Here is a 21,026-nt window from a genome sequence, read left to right on the forward strand (position 1 = left end):
AAATTTCAACAAATATATATTACATACTGTACATAAAATATCAAATTTCACCAGATATATATTATATACTGTACATAAAATATCAAATTTCACCAAATATGTATTATATACTATACATAAAATATGAAAGTACACTACTTATATATTATATACTGTACACGAAATATCACATTTCACCAAATATATAGTTTATACTGTACATAAAATATCAAAATTCAAAAAATATATAATATACTGTACATAAAATATCAAATTACACAAAATATGTATTATATACTGTACATAAAGTCTGAAAGAACACTAAATATATATTATATACTGTACATAAAATATCAAATTTCACCAAATATGTATTACATACTTTATGTAAAATATCAAATTTCACCAAATATATATTATATACTGTACATAAAATATCAAATATCACCAAATATGTATTATATACTATACATAAAATATGAAAGTACACTACATATATATTATATACTGTACATAAGATATCAAATTTCACCATAGATATTATATAACATACATAAAATATCAAATTTCACAAACTATGTATTATATACTGTACATAAAGTATGAAAGAACACTAAATATATATTATATACTGTACATAAAATATAAATTTCAACAAATATATATTACATACTGTACATAAAATATCAAATTTCACCAAATATATATTATATACTGTACATAAAATATCAAATTTCACCAAATATGTATTATATACTATACATAAAACATGACAGTACACTACATATATATTATATACTGTACACGAAATATCACATTTCGCCAAATATATAGTATATACTGTACATAAAATATCAAACTTCAAAAAATATATAATACACTGTACATAAAATATCAAATTACACAAAATATGTATTATATACTGTACAGAAAGTATGAAAGAACACTAAATATATATTATATACTGTACATAAAATATCAAATTTCACAAACTATGTATTATATACTGTACATAAATTATGAAAGAACACTAAATATGCATTATATACTGTACATAAAATATAAATTTCAACAAATACATATTACATACTGTACATAAAATATCAAATTTCACCAGATATATATTATATACTGTACATGAAATATCAAATTTCACCAAATATGTATTATATACTATACATAAAATATGAAGGTACACTACTTATATATTATATACTGTACATGAAATATCACATTTCACCAAATATATAGTTTATACTGTACATAAAATATCAAAATTCAAAAAATATATAATATACTGTACATATAATATCAAATTACACAAAATATGTATTATATACTGTACATAAAGTCTGAAAGAACACTAAATATATATTATATAGTGTACATAAAATATCAAATTTCACCAAATATGTATTACATACTTTATGTAAAATATCAAATTTCACCAAATATATATTATATACTGTACATAAAATATCAAATATCACTACATATGTATTATATACTATACATAAAATATGAAAGTACACTACATATATATTATATACTGTACATAAGATATCAAATTTCACCCTAGATATTATATAACATACATAAAATATCAAATTTCACAAACTATGTATTGTATACTGTACATAAAGTATGAAAGAACACTAAATATATATTATATACTGTACATAAAATATAAATTTCAACAAATATATATTACATACTGTACATAAAATATCAAATTTCACCAAATATATATTATATACTGTACATAAAATATAAAATTTCACCAAATATGTATTATATACTATACATAAAATATGACAGTACACTACATATATATTATATACTGTACACGAAATATCACATTTCACAAAATATATAGTTTATACTGTACATAAAATATCAAACTTCAAAAAATATATAATATACTGTACATAAAATATCAAATTACACAACATATGTATTATATACTGTACATAAAGTATGAAAGAACACTAAATACATATTATATACTGTAAATAAATATCAAATTTCAACAAATATATATTACATTCTGTATGTTTAATATCAAATTTCACCAAATATACATTATATACTGTACATAAAATATCAAATTTCACAAACTATGTATTATGTACTGTACATAAAGTATGAAAGAACACTAAATATATATTATATACTGTACATAAAATATCAAATTTCACCAAATATGTATTAAATACTGTACATAAAATATCAAATTTCACCAAATATATATTATATACTGTACATAAAATATAAAATTTCACCAAATATGTATTATATACTATACATAAAACATGAAAGTACACTACATATATATTATACACTGTACATGAAATATCACAGTTCACCAAATACATAGTTTTTACTGTACATAAAATATCAAACTTCAAAAAATATAAAATATACTGTACATAAAATATCAAATTACACAAAATATGTATTATATACTGTACATAAAGTATGAAAGAACACTAAATATGTATTATATACTGTACATTAAATATCTAATTTAACCAAATATGTATTATATACTATACATAAAATATGAAAGTACACTACATATATATTATATACTGTACACGAAATATCACATTTCACAAAATATATAGTTTATACTGTACATAAAATATCAAACTTCAAAAAATATATAATATACTGTACATAAAATATCAAATTACACAAAATATGTATTATATACTGTACAGAAAGTATGAAAGAACACTAAATATATATTATATACTTTACAAAAAATATCAAATTTCACAAACTATGTATTATATACTGTACATAAAGTATGAAAGAACACTAAATATGCATTATATACTGTACATAAAATATAAATTTCAACAAATATATATTACATACTGTACATAAAATATCAAATTTCACCAGATATATATTATATACTGTACATAAAATATCAAATTTCACCAAATATGTATTATATACTATACATAAAATATGAAAGTACACTACTTATATATTATATACTGTACACGAAATATCACATTTCACCAAATATATAGTTTATACTGTACATAAAATATCAAAATTCAAAAAATATATAATATACTGTACATAAAATATCAAATTACACAAAATATGTATTATATACTGTACATAAAGTCTGAAAGAACACTAAATATATATTATATACTGTACATAAAATATCAAATTTCACCAAATATGTATTACATACTTTATGTAAAATATCAAATTTCACCAAATATATATTATATACTGTACATAAAATATCAAATATCACCAAATATGTATTATATACTATACATAAAATATGAAAGTACACTACATATATATTATATACTGTACATAAGATATCAAATTTCACCATAGATATTATATAACATACATAAAATATCAAATTTCACAAACTATGTATTATATACTGTACATAAAGTATGAAAGAACACTAAATATATATTATATACTGTACATAAAATATAAATTTCAACAAATATATATTACATACTGTACATAAAATATCAAATTTCACCAAATATATATTATATACTGAACATAAAATATCAAATTTCACCAAATATGTATTATATACTATACATAAAATATGACAGTACACTACATATATGTTATATACTGTACACGAAATATCACATTTCACCAAATATATAGTATATACTGTACATAAAATATCAAACTTCAAAAAATATATAATACACTGTACATAAAATATAAAATTACACAAAATATGTATTATATACTGTACAGAAAGTGTGAAAGAACACTAAATATATATTATATACTCTACATAAAATATCAAATTTCACAAACTATGTATTATATACTGTACATAAATTATGAAAGAACACTAAATATGCATTATATACTGTACATAAAATATAAATTTCAACAAATATATATTACATACTGTACATAAAATATCAAATTTCACCAGATATATATTATATACTGTACATAAAATATCAAATTTCACCAAATATGTATTATATACTATACATAAAATATGAAAGTACACTACTTATATATTATATACTGTACACGAAATATCACATTTCACCAAATATATAGTTTATACTGTACATAAAATATCAAAATTCAAAAAATATATAATACACTGTACATAAAATATCAAATTACACAAAATATGTATTATATACTGTACATAAAGTCTGAAAGAACACTAAATATATATTATATACTGTACAAAAAATATCAAATTTCACCAAATATGTATTACATACTTTATGTAAAATATCAAATTTCACCAAATATATATTATATACTGTACATAAAATATCAAATATCACCAAATATGTATTATATACCATACATAAAATATGAAAGTACACTACATATATATTATATACTGTACATAAGATATCAAATTTCACCATAGATATTATATAACATACATAAAATATCAAATTTCACAAACTATGTATTATATACTGTACATAAAGTATGAAAGAACACTAAATATATATTATATACTGTACATAAAATATAAATTTCATCAAATATATATTACATACTGTACATAAAATATCAAATTTCACCAAATATATATTATATACTGTACATAAAATATCAAATTTCACCAAATATGTATTATATACTATACATAAAATATGACAGTACACTACATATATATTATATACTGTACACGAAATATCACATTTCACCAAATATATAGTATATACTGTACATAAAATATCAAACTTCAAAAAATATATAATACACTGTACATAAAATATAAAATTGCACAAAATATGTATTATATACTGTACAGAAAGTATGAAAGAACACTAAATATATATTATATACTGTACATAAAATATCAAATTTCACAAACTATGTATTATATACTGTACATAAATTATGAAAGAACACTAAATATGCATTATATACTGTACATAAAATATAAATTTCAACAAATATATATTACATACTGTACATAAAATATCAAATTTCACCAGATATATATTATATACTGTACATAAAATATCAAATTTCACCAAATATGTATTATATACTATACATAAAATATGAAGGTACACTACTTATATATTATATACTGTACACAAAATATCACATTTCACCAAATATATAGTTTATACTGTACATAAAATATCAAAATTCAAAAAATATATAATATACTGTACATAAAATATCAAATTACACAAAATATGTATTATATACTGTACATAAAGTCTGAAAGAACACTAAATATATATTATATACTGTACATAAAATATCAAATTTCACCAAATATGTATTACATACTTTATGTAAAATATCAAATTTCACCAAATATATATTATATACTGTACATAAAATATCAAATATCACCAAATATGTATTATATACTATACATAAAATATGAAAGTACACTACATATATATTATATACTGTACATAAGATATCAAATTTCACCATAGATATTATATAACATACATAAAATATCAAATTTCACAAACTATGTATTATATACTGTACATAAAGTATGAAAGAACACTAAATATATATTATATACTGTACATAAAATATAAATTTCAACAAATATATATTACATACTGTACATAAAATATCAAATTTCACCAAATATATATTATATACTGAACATAAAATATCAAATTTCACCAAATATGTATTAAATACTATACATAAAATATGACAGTACACTACATATATGTTATATACTGTACACGAAATATCACATTTCACCAAATATATAGTATATACTGTACATAAAATATCAAACTTCAAAAAATATATAATACACTGTACATAAAATATAAAATTACACAAAATATGTATTATATACTGTACAGAAAGTATGAAAGAACACTAAATATATATTATATACTGTACATAAAATATCAAATTTCACAAACTATGTATTATATACTGTACATAAATTATGAAAGAACACTAAATATGCATTATATACTGTACATAAAATATAAATTTCAACAAATATATATTACATATTGTACATAAAATATCAAATTTCACCAGATATATATTATATACTGTACATAAAATATCAAATTTCACCAAATATGTATTATATACTATACATAAAATATGAAAGTACACTACTTATATATTATATACTGTACACGAAATATCACATTTCACCAAATATATAGTTTATACTGTACATAAAATATCAAAATTCAAAAAATATATAATATACTGTACATAAAATATCAAATTACACAAAATATGTATTATATACTGTACATAAAGTCTGAAAGAACACTAAATATATATTATATACTGTACATAAAATATCAAATTTCACCAAATATGTATTACATACTTTATGTAAAATATCAAATTTCACCAAATATATATTATATACTGTACATAAAATATCAAATATCACCAAATATGTATTATATACTATACATAAAATTTGAAAGTACACTACATATATATTATATACTGTACATAAGATATCAAATTTCACCATAGATATTATATAACATACATAAAATATCAAATTTCACAAACTATGTATTATATACTGTACATAAAGTATGAAAGAACACTAAATATATATTATATACTGTACATAAAATATAAATTTCAACAAATATATATTACATACTGTACATAAAATATCAAATTTCACCAAATATATATTATATACTGAACATAAAATATCAAATTTCACCAAATATGTATTATATACTATACATAAAATATGACAGTACACTACATATATGTTATATACTGTACACGAAATATCACATTTCACCAAATATATAGTATATACTGTACATAAAATATCAAACTTCAAAAAATATATAATACACTGTACATAAAATATAAAATTACACAAAATATGTATTATATACTGTACAGAAAGTATGAAAGAACACTAAATATATATTATATACTGTACATAAAATATCAAATTTCACAAACTATGTATTATATACTGTACATAAATTATGAAAGAACACTAAATATGCATTATATACTGTACATAAAATATAAATTTCAACAAATATATATTACATATTGTACATAAAATATCAAATTTCACCAGATATATATTATATACTGTACATAAAATATCAAATGTCACCAAATATGTATTATATACTATACATAAAATATGAAAGTACACTACTTATATATTATATACTGTACACGAAATATCACATTTCACCAAATATATAGTTTATACTGTACATAAAATATCAAAATTCAAAAAATATATAATATACTGTACATAAAATATCAAATTACACAAAATATGTATTATATACTGTACATAAAGTCTGAAAGAACACTAAATATATATTATATACTGTACATAAATTATCAAATTTCACCAAATATGTATTACATACTTTATGTAAAATATCAAATTTCACCAAATATATATTATATACTGTACATAAAATATCAAATATCACCAAATATGTATTATATACTATACATAAAATATGAAAGTACACTACATATATATTATATACTGTACATAAGATATCAAATTTCACCATAGATATTATATAACATACATAAAATATCAAATTTCACAAACTATGTATTATATACTGTACATAAAGTATGAAAGAACACTAAATATATATTATATACTGTACATAAAATATAAATTTCAACAAATATATATTACATACTGTACATAAAATATCAAATTTCACCAAATATATATTATATACTGTACATAAAATATCAAATTTCACCAAATATGTATTATATACTATACATAAAATATGACAGTACACTACATATATATTATATACTGTACACGAAATATCACATTTCACCAAATATATAGTATATACTGTACATAAAATATCAAACTTCAAAAAATATATAATACACTGTACATAAAATATCAAATTACACAAAATATGTATTATATACTGTACAGAAAGTATGAAAGAACACTAAATATATATTATATACTGTACATAAAATATCAAATTTCACAAACTATGTATTATATACTGTACATAAATTATGAAAGAACACTAAATATGCATTATATACTGTACATAAAATATAAATTTCAACAAATACATATTACATACTGTACATAAAATATCAAATTTCACCAGATATATATTATATACTGTACATGAAATATCAAATTTCACCAAATATGTATTATATATTATACATAAAATATGAAGGTACACTACTTATATATTATATACTGTACATGAAATATCACATTTCACCAAATATATAGTTTATACTGTACATAAAATATCAAAATTCAAAAAATATATAATATACTGTACATAAAATATCAAATTACACAAAATATGTATTATATACTGTACATAAAGTCTGAAAGAACACTAAATATATATTATATAGTGTACATAAAATATCAAATTTCACCAAATATGTATTACATACTTTATGTAAAATATCAAATTTCACCAAATATATATTATATACTGTACATAAAATATCAAATATCACTAAATATGTATTATATACTATACATAAAATATGAAAGTACACTACATATATATTATATACTGTACATAAGATATCAAATTTCACCCTAGATATTATATAACATACATAAAATATCAAATTTCACAAACTATGTATTGTATACTGTACATAAAGTATGAAAGAACACTAAATATATATTATATACTGTACATAAAATATAAATTTCAACAAATATATATTACATACTGTACATAAAATATCAAATTTCACCAAATATATATTATATACTGTACATAAAATATAAAATTTCACCAAATATGTATTATATACTATACATAAAATATGACAGTACACTACATATATATTATATACTGTACACGAAATATCACATTTCACAAAATATATAGTTTATACTGTACATAAAATATCAAACTTCAAAAAATATATAATATACTGTACATAAAATATCAAATTACACAACATATGTATTATATACTGTACATAAAGTATGAAAGAACACTAAATACATATTATATACTGTAAATAAAATATCAAATTTCAACAAATATATATTACATTCTGTATGTTTAATATCAAATTTCACCAAATATACATTATATACTGTACATAAAATATCAAATTTCACAAACTATGTATTATGTACTGTACATAAAGTATGAAAGAACACTAAATATATATTATATACTGTACATAAAATATCAAATTTCACCAAATATGTATTAAATACTGTACATAAAATATCAAATTTCACCAAATATATATTATATACTGTACATAAAATATAAAATTTCACCAAATATGTATTATATACTATACATAAAACATGAAAGTACACTACATATATATTATACACTGTACATGAAATATCACAGTTCACCAAATACATAGTTTTTACTGTACATAAAATATCAAACTTCAAAAAATATAAAATATACTGTACATAAAATATCAAATTACACAAAATATGTATTATATACTGTACATAAAGTATGAAAGAACACTAAATATGTATTATATACTGTACATTAAATATCTAATTTAACCAAATATGTATTATATACTATACATAAAATATGAAAGTACACTACATATATATTATATACTGTACACGAAATATCACATTTCACAAAATATACAGTTTATACTGTACATAAAATATCAAACTTCAAAAAATATATAATATACTGTACATAAAATATCAAATTACACAAAATATGTATTATATACTGTACAGAAAGTATGAAAGAACACTAAATATATATTATATACTTTACAAAAAATATCAAATTTCACAAACTATGTATTATATACTGTACATAAAGTATGAAAGAACACTAAATATGCATTATATACTGTACATAAAATATAAATTTCAACAAATATATATTACATACTGTACATAAAATATCAAATTTCACCAGATATATATTATATACTGTACATAAAATATCAAATTTCACCAAATATGTATTATATACTATACATAAAATATGAAAGTACACTACTTATATATTATATACTGTACACGAAATATCACATTTCACCAAATATATAGTTTATACTGTACATAAAATATCAAAATTCAAAAAATATATAATATACTGTACATAAAATATCAAATTACACAAAATATGTATTATATACTGTACATAAAGTCTGAAAGAACACTAAATACATATTATATACTGTACATAAAATATCAAATTTCACCAAATATGTATTACATACTTTATGTAAAATATCAAATTTCACCAAATATATATTATATACTGTACATAAAATATCAAATATCACCAAATATGTATTATATACTATACATAAAATATGAAAGTACACTACGTATATATTATATACTGTACATAAGATATCAAATTTCACCATAGATATTATATAACATACATAAAATATCAAATTTCACAAACTATGTATTATATACTGTACATAAAGTATGAAAGAACACTAAATATATATTATATACTGTACATAAAATATAAATTTCAACAAATATATATTACATACTGTACATAAAATATCAAATTTCACCAAATATATATTATATACTGAACATAAAATATCAAATTTCACCAAATATGTATTATATACTATACATAAAATATGACAGTACACTACATATATGTTATATACTGTACACGAAATATCACATTTCACCAAATATATAGTATATACTGTACATAAAATATCAAACTTCAAAAAATATATAATACACTGTACATAAAATATAAAATTACACAAAATATGTATTATATACTGTACAGAAAGTATGAAAGAACACTAAATATATATTATATACTGTACATAAAATATCAAATTTCACAAACTATGTATTATATACTGTACATAAATTATGAAAGAACACTAAATATGCATTATATACTGTACATAAAATATAAATTTCAACAAATATATATTACATACTGTACATAAAATATCAAATTTCACCAGATATATATTATATACTGTACATAAAATATCAAATTTCACCAAATATGTATTATATACTATACATAAAATATGAAAGTACACTACTTATATATTATATACTGTACACGAAATATCACATTTCACCAAATATATAGTTTATACTGTACATAAAATATCAAAATTCAAAAAATATATAATATACTGTACATAAAATATCAAATTACACAAAATATGTATTATATACTGTACATAAAGTCTGAAAGAACACTAAATATATATTATATACTGTACAAAAAATATCAAATTTCACCAAATATGTATTACATACTTTATGTAAAATATCAAATTTCACCAAATATATATTATATACTGTACATAAAATATCAAATATCACCAAATATGTATTATATACCATACATAAAATATGAAAGTACACTACATATATATTATATACTGTACATAAGATATCAAATTTCACCATAGATATTATATAACATACATAAAATATCAAATTTCACAAACTATGTATTATATACTGTACATTAAGTATGAAAGAACACTAAATATATATTATATACTGTACATAAAATATAAATTTCATCAAATACATATTACATACTGTACATAAAATATCAAATTTCACCAAATATATATTATATACTGTACATAAAATATCAAATTTCACCAAATATGTATTATATACTATACATAAAATATGACAGTACACTACATATATATTATATACTGTACACGAAATATCACATTTCACCAAATATATAGTATATACTGTACATAAAATATCAAACTTCAAAAAATATATAATACACTGTACATAAAATATAAAATTGCACAAAATATGTATTATATACTGTACAGAAAGTATGAAAGAACACTAAATATATATTATATACTGTACATAAAATATCAAATTTCACAAACTATGTATTATATACTGTACATAAATTATGAAAGAACACTAAATATGCATTATATACTGTACATAAAATATAAATTTCAACAAATATATATTACATACTGTACATAAAATATCAAATTTCACCAGATATATATTATATACTGTACATAAAATATCAAATTTCACCAAATATGTATTATATACTATACATAAAATATGAAGGTACACTACTTATATATTATATACTGTACACGAAATATCACATTTCACCAAATATATAGTTTATACTGTACATAAAATATCAAAATTCAAAAAATATATAATATACTGTACATAAAATATCAAATTACACAAAATATGTATTATATACTGTACATAAAGTCTGAAAGAACACTAAATATATATTATATACTGTACATAAAATATCAAATTTCACCAAATATGTATTACATACTTTATGTAAAATATCAAATTTCACCAAATATATATTATATACTGTACATAAAATATCAAATATCACCAAATATGTATTATATACTATACATAAAATATGAAAGTACACTACATATATATTATATACTGTACATAAGATATCAAATTTCACCATAGATATTATATAACATACATAAAATATCAAATTTCACAAACTATGTATTATATACTGTACATAAAGTATGAAAGAACACTAAATATATATTATATACTGTACATAAAATATAAATTTCAACAAATATATATTACATACTGTACATAAAATATCAAATTTCACCAAATATATATTATATACTGAACATAAAATATCAAATTTCACCAAATATGTATTAAATACTATACATAAAATATGACAGTACACTACATATATGTTATATACTGTACACGAAATATCACATTTCACCAAATATATAGTATATACTGTACATAAAATATCAAACTTCAAAAAATATATAATACACTGTACATAAAATATAAAATTACACAAAATATGTATTATATACTGTACAGAAAGTATGAAAGAACACTAAATATATATTATATACTGTACATAAAATATCAAATTTCACAAACTATGTATTATATACTGTACATAAATTATGAAAGAACACTAAATATGCATTATATACTGTACATAAAATATAAATTTCAACAAATATATATTACATATTGTACATAAAATATCAAATTTCACCAGATATATATTATATACTGTACATAAAATATCAAATTTCACCAAATATGTATTATATACTATACATAAAATATGAAAGTACACTACTTATATATTATATACTGTACACGAAATATCACATTTCACCAAATATATAGTTTATACTGTACATAAAATATCAAAATTCAAAAAATATATAATATACTGTACATAAAATATCAAATTACACAAAATATGTATTATATACTGTACATAAAGTCTGAAAGAACACTAAATATATATTATATACTGTACATAAAATATCAAATTTCACCAAATATGTATTACATACTTTATGTAAAATATCAAATTTCACCAAATATATATTATATACTGTACATAAAATATCAAATATCACCAAATATGTATTATATACTATACATAAAATTTGAAAGTACACTACATATATATTATATACTGTACATAAGATATCAAATTTCACCATAGATATTATATAACATACATAAAATATCAAATTTCACAAACTATGTATTATATACTGTACATAAAGTATGAAAGAACACTAAATATATATTATATACTGTACATAAAATATAAATTTCAACAAATATATATTACATCCTGTACATAAAATATCAAATTTCACCAAATATATATTATATACTGAACATAAAATATCAAATTTCACCAAATATGTATTATATACTATACATAAAATATGACAGTACACTACATATATGTTATATACTGTACACGAAATATCACATTTCACCAAATATATAGTATATACTGTACATAAAATATCAAACTTCAAAAAATATATAATACACTGTACATAAAATATAAAATTACACAAAATATGTATTATATACTGTACAGAAAGTATGAAAGAACACTAAATATATATTATATACTGTACATAAAATATCAAATTTCACAAACTATGTATTATATACTGTACATAAATTATGAAAGAACACTAAATATGCATTATATACTGTACATAAAATATAAATTTCAACAAATATATATTACATATTGTACATAAAATATCAAATTTCACCAGATATATATTATATACTGTACATAAAATATCAAATTTCACCAAATATGTATTATATACTATACATAAAATATGAAAGTACACTACTTATATATTATATACTGTACACGAAATATCACATTTCACCAAATATATAGTTTATACTGTACATAAAATATCAAAATTCAAAAAATATATAATATACTGTACATAAAATATCAAATTACACAAAATATGTATTATATACTGTACATAAAGTCTGAAAGAATACTAAATATATATTATATACTGTACATAAAATATCAAATTTCACCAAATATGTATTACATACTTTATGTAAAATATCAAATTTCACCAAATATATATTATATACTGTACATAAAATATCAAATATCACCAAATATGTATTATATACTATACATAAAATATGAAAGTACACTACATATATATTATATACTGTACATAAGATATCAAATTTCACCATAGATATTATATAACATACATAAAATATCAAATTTCACAAACTATGTATTATATACTGTACATAAAGTATGAAAGAACACTAAATATATATTATATACTGTACATAAAATATAAATTTCAACAAATATATATTACATACTGTACATAAAATATCAAATTTCACCAAATATATATTATATACTGTACATAAAATATAAAATTTCACCAAATATGTATTATATACTATAAATAAAATATGACAGTACACTACATATATATTATATACTGTACACGAAATATCACATTTCACAAAATATATAGTTTATACTGTACATAAAATATCAAACTTCAAAAAATATATAATATACTGTACATAAAATATCAAATTACACAACATATGTATTATATACTGTACATAAAGTATGAAAGAACACTAAATACATATTATATACTGTAAATAAAATATCAAATTTCAACAAATATATATTACATTCTGTATGTTTAATATCAAATTTCACCAAATATACATTATATACTGTACATAAAATATCAAATTTCACAAACTATGTATTATGTACTGTACATAAAGTATGAAAGAACACTAAATATATATTATATACTGTACATAAAATATCAAATTTCACCAAATATGTATTAAATACTGTACATAAAATATCAAATTTCACCAAATATATATTATATACTGTACATAAAATATAAAATTTCACCAAATATGTATTATATACTATACATAAAACATGAAAGTACACTACATATATATTATACACTGTACATGAAATATCACAGTTCACCAAATACATAGTTTTTACTGTACATAAAATATCAAACTTCAAAAAATATAAAATATACTGTACATAAAATATCAAATTACACAAAATATGTATTATATACTGTACATAAAGTATGAAAGAACACTAAATATGTATTATATACTGTACATTAAATATCTAATTTAACCAAATATGTATTATATACTATACATAAAATATGAAAGTACACTACATATATATTATATACTGTACACGAAATATCACATTTCACAAAATATACAGTTTATACTGTACATAAAATATCAAACTTCAAAAAATATATAATATACTGTACATAAAATATCAAATTACACAAAATATGTATTATATACTGTACAGAAAGTATGAAAGAACACTAAATATATATTATATACTTTACAAAAAATATCAAATTTCACAAACTATGTATTATATACTGTACATAAAGTATGAAAGAACACTAAATATGCATTATATACTGTACATAAAATATAAATTTCAACAAATATATATTACATACTGTACATAAAATATCAAATTTCACCAGATATATATTATATACTGTACATAAAATATCAAATTTCACCAAATATGTATTATATACTATACATAAAATATGAAAGTACACTACTTATATATTATATACTGTACACGAAATATCACATTTCACCAAATATATAGTTTATACTGTACATAAAATATCAAAATTCAAAAAATATATAATATACTGTACATAAAATATCAAATTACACAAAATATGTATTATATACTGTACATAAAGTCTGAAAGAACACTAAATACATATTATATACTGTACATAAAATATCAAATTTCACCAAATATGTATTACATACTTTATGTAAAATATCAAATTTCACCAAATATATATTATATACTGTACATAAAATATCAAATATCACCAAATATGTATTATATACTATACATAAAATATGAAAGTACACTACGTATATATTATATACTGTACATAAGATATCAAATTTCACCATAGATATTATATAACATACATAAAATATCAAATTTCACAAACTATGTATTATATACTGTACATAAAGTATGAAAGAACACTAAATATATATTATATACTGTACATAAAATATAAATTTCAACAAATATATATTACATACTGTACATAAAATATCAAATTTCACCAAATATATATTATATACTGAACATAAAATATCAAATTTCACCAAATATGTATTATATACTATACATAAAATATGACAGTACACTACATATATGTTATATACTGTACACGAAATATCACATTTCACCAAATATATAGTATATACTGTACATAAAATATCAAACTTCAAAAAATATATAATACACTGTACATAAAATATAAAATTACACAAAATATGTATTATATACTGTACAGAAAGTATGAAAGAACACTAAATATATATTATATACTGTACATAAAATATCAAATTTCACAAACTATGTATTATATACTGTACATAAATTATGAAAGAACACTAAATATGCATTATATACTGTACATAAAATATAAATTTCAACAAATATATATTACATACTGTACATAAAATATCAAATTTCACCAGATATATATTATATACTGTACATAAAATATCAAATTTCACCAATTATGTATTATATACTATACATAAAATATGAAAGTACACTACTTATATATTATATACTGTACACGAAATATCACATTTCACCAAATATATAGTTTATACTGTACATAAAATATCAAAATTCAAAAAATATATAATATACTGTACATAAAATATCAAATTACACAAAATATGTATTATATACTGTACATAAAGTCTGAAAGAACACTAAATATATATTATATACTGTACAAAAATATCAAATTTCACCAAATATGTATTACATACTTTATGTAAAATATCAAATTTCACCAAATATATATTATATACTGTACATAAAATATCAAATATCACCAAATATGTATTATATACCATACATAAAATATGAAAGTACACTACATATATATTATATACTGTACATAAGATATCAAATTTCACCATAGATATTATATAACATACATAAAATATCAAATTTCACAAACTATGTATTATATACTGTACATTAAGTATGAAAGAACACTAAATATATATTATATACTGTACATAAAATATAAATTTCATCAAATACATATTACATACTGTACATAAAATATCAAATTTCACCAAATATATATTATATACTGTACATAAAATATCAAATTTCACCAAATATGTATTATATACTATACATAAAATATGACAGTACACTACATATATATTATATACTGTACACGAAATATCACATTTCACCAAATATATAGTATATACTGTACATAAAATATCAAACTTCAAAAAATATATAATACACTGTACATAAAATATAAAATTGCACAAAATATGTATTATCTACTGTACAGAAAGTATGAAAGAACACTAAATATATATTATATACTGTACATAAAATATCAAATTTCACAAACTATGTATTATATACTGTACATAAATTATGAAAGAACACTAAATATGCATTATATACTGTACATAAAATATAAATTTCAACAAATATATATTACATACTGTACATAAAATATCAAATTTCACCAGATATATATTATATACTGTACATAAAATATCAAATTTCACCAAATATGTATTATATACTATACATAAAATATGAAGGTACACTACTTATATATTATATACTGTACACGAAATATCACATTTCACCAAATATATAGTTTATACTGTACATAAAATATCAAAATTCAAAAAATATATAATATACTGTACATAAAATATCAAATTACACAAAATATGTATTATATACTGTACATAAAGTCTGAAAGAACACTAAATATATATTATATACTGTACATAAAATATCAAATTTCACCAAATATGTATTACATACTTTATGTAAAATATCAAATTTCACCAAATATATATTATATACTGTACATAAAATATCAAATATCACCAAATATGTATTATATACTATACATAAAATATGAAAGTACACTACATATATATTATATACTGTACATAAGATATCAAATTTCACCATAGATATTATATAACATACATAAAATATCAAATTTCACAAACTATGTATTATATACTGTACATAAAGTATGAAAGAACACTAAATATATATTATATACTGTACATAAAATATAAATTTCAACAAATATATATTACATACTGTACATAAAATATCAAATTTCACCAAATATATATTATATACTGAACATAAAATATCAAATTTCACCAAATATGTATTAAATACTATACATAAAATATGACAGTACACTACATATATGTTATATACTGTACACGAAATATCACATTTCACCAAATATATAGTATATACTGTACATAAAATATCAAACTTCAAAAAATATATAATACACTGTACATAAAATATAAAATTACACAAAATATGTATTATATACTGTACAGAAAGTATGAAAGAACACTAAATATATATTATATACTGTACATAAAATATCAAATTTCACAAACTATGTATTATATACTGTACATAAATTATGAAAGAACACTAAATATGCATTATATACTGTACATAAAATATAAATTTCAACAAATATATATTACATATTGTACATAAAATATCAAATTTCACCAGATATATATTATATACTGTACATAAAATATCAAATTTCACCAAATATGTATTATATACTATACATAAAATATGAAAGTACACTACTTATATATTATATACTGTACACGAAATATCACATTTCACCAAATATATAGTTTATACTGTACATAAAATATCAAAATTCAAAAAATATATAATATACTGTACATAAAATATCAAATTACACAAAATATGTATTATATACTGTACATAAAGTCTGAAAGAACACTAAATATATATTATATACTGTACATAAAATATCAAATTTCACCAAATATATATTACATACTTTATGTAAAATATCAAATTTCACCAACTATATATTATATACTGTACATAAAATATCAAATATCACCAAATATGTATTATATACTATACATAAAATTTGAAAGTACACTACATATATATTATATACTGTACATAAGATATCAAATTTCACCATAGATATTATATAACATACATAAAATATCAAATTTCACAAACTATGTATTATATACTGTACATAAAGTATGAAAGAACACTAAATATATATTATATACTGTACATAAAATATAAATTTCAACAAATATATATTACATCCTGTACATAAAATATCAAATTTCACCAAATATATATTATATACTGAACATAAAATATCAAATTTCACCAAATATGTATTATATACTATACATAAAATATGACAGTACACTACATATATGTTATATACTGTACACGAAATATCACATTTCACCAAATATATAGTATATACTGTACATAAAATATCAAACTTCAAAAAATATATAATACACTGTACATAAAATATAAAATTACACAAAATATGTATTATATACTGTACAGAAAGTATGAAAGAACACTAAATATATATTATATACTGTACATAAAATATCAAATTTCACAAACTATTTATTATATACTGTACATAAATTATGAAAGAACACTAAATATGCATTATATACTGTACATAAAATATAAATTTCAACAAATATATATTACATATTGTACATAAAATATCAAATTTCACCAGATATATATTATATACTGTACATAAAATATCAAATTTCACCAAATATGTATTATATACTATACATAAAATATGAAAGTACACTACTTATATATTATATACTGTACACGAAATATCACATTTCACCAAATATATAGTTTATACTGTACATAAAATATCAAAATTCAAAAAATATATAATATACTGTACATAAAATATCAAATTACACAAAATATGTATTATATACTGTACATAAAGTCTGAAAGAACACTAAATATATATTATATACTGTACATAAAATATCAAATTTCACCAAATATGTATTACATACTTTATGTAAAATATCAAATTTCACCAAATATATATTATATACTGTACATAAAATATCAAATATCACCAAATATGTATTATATACTATACATAAAATATGAAAGTACACTACATATATATTATATACTGTACATAAGATATCAAATTTCACCATAGATATTATATAACATACATAAAATATCAAATTTCACAAACTATGTATTATATACTGTACATAAAGTATGAAAGAACACTAAATATATATTATATACTGTACATAAAATATAAATTTCAACAAATATATATTACATACTGTACATAAAATATCAAATTTCACCAAATATATATTATATACTGTACATAAAATATCAAATTTCACCAAATATGTATTATATACTATACATAAAATATGAAAGTACACTACTTATATATTATATACTGTACACGAAATATCACATTTCACCAAATATATAGTTTATACTGTACATAAAATATCAAAATTCAAAAAATATATAATATACTGTACATAAAATATCAAATTACACAAAATATGTATTATATACTGTACATAAAGTCTGAAAGAACACTAAATATATATTATATACTGTACATAAAATATCAAATTTCACCAAATATGTATTACATACTTTATGTAAAATATCAAATTTCACCAAATATATATTATATACTGTACATAAAATATCAAATATCACCAAATA

The sequence above is a fragment of the Gorilla gorilla genome, chromosome Y, assembly GCF_029281585.2.
Source record: "Gorilla gorilla gorilla isolate KB3781 chromosome Y, NHGRI_mGorGor1-v2.1_pri, whole genome shotgun sequence".
Taxonomy (NCBI): domain Eukaryota; kingdom Metazoa; phylum Chordata; class Mammalia; order Primates; family Hominidae; genus Gorilla; species Gorilla gorilla.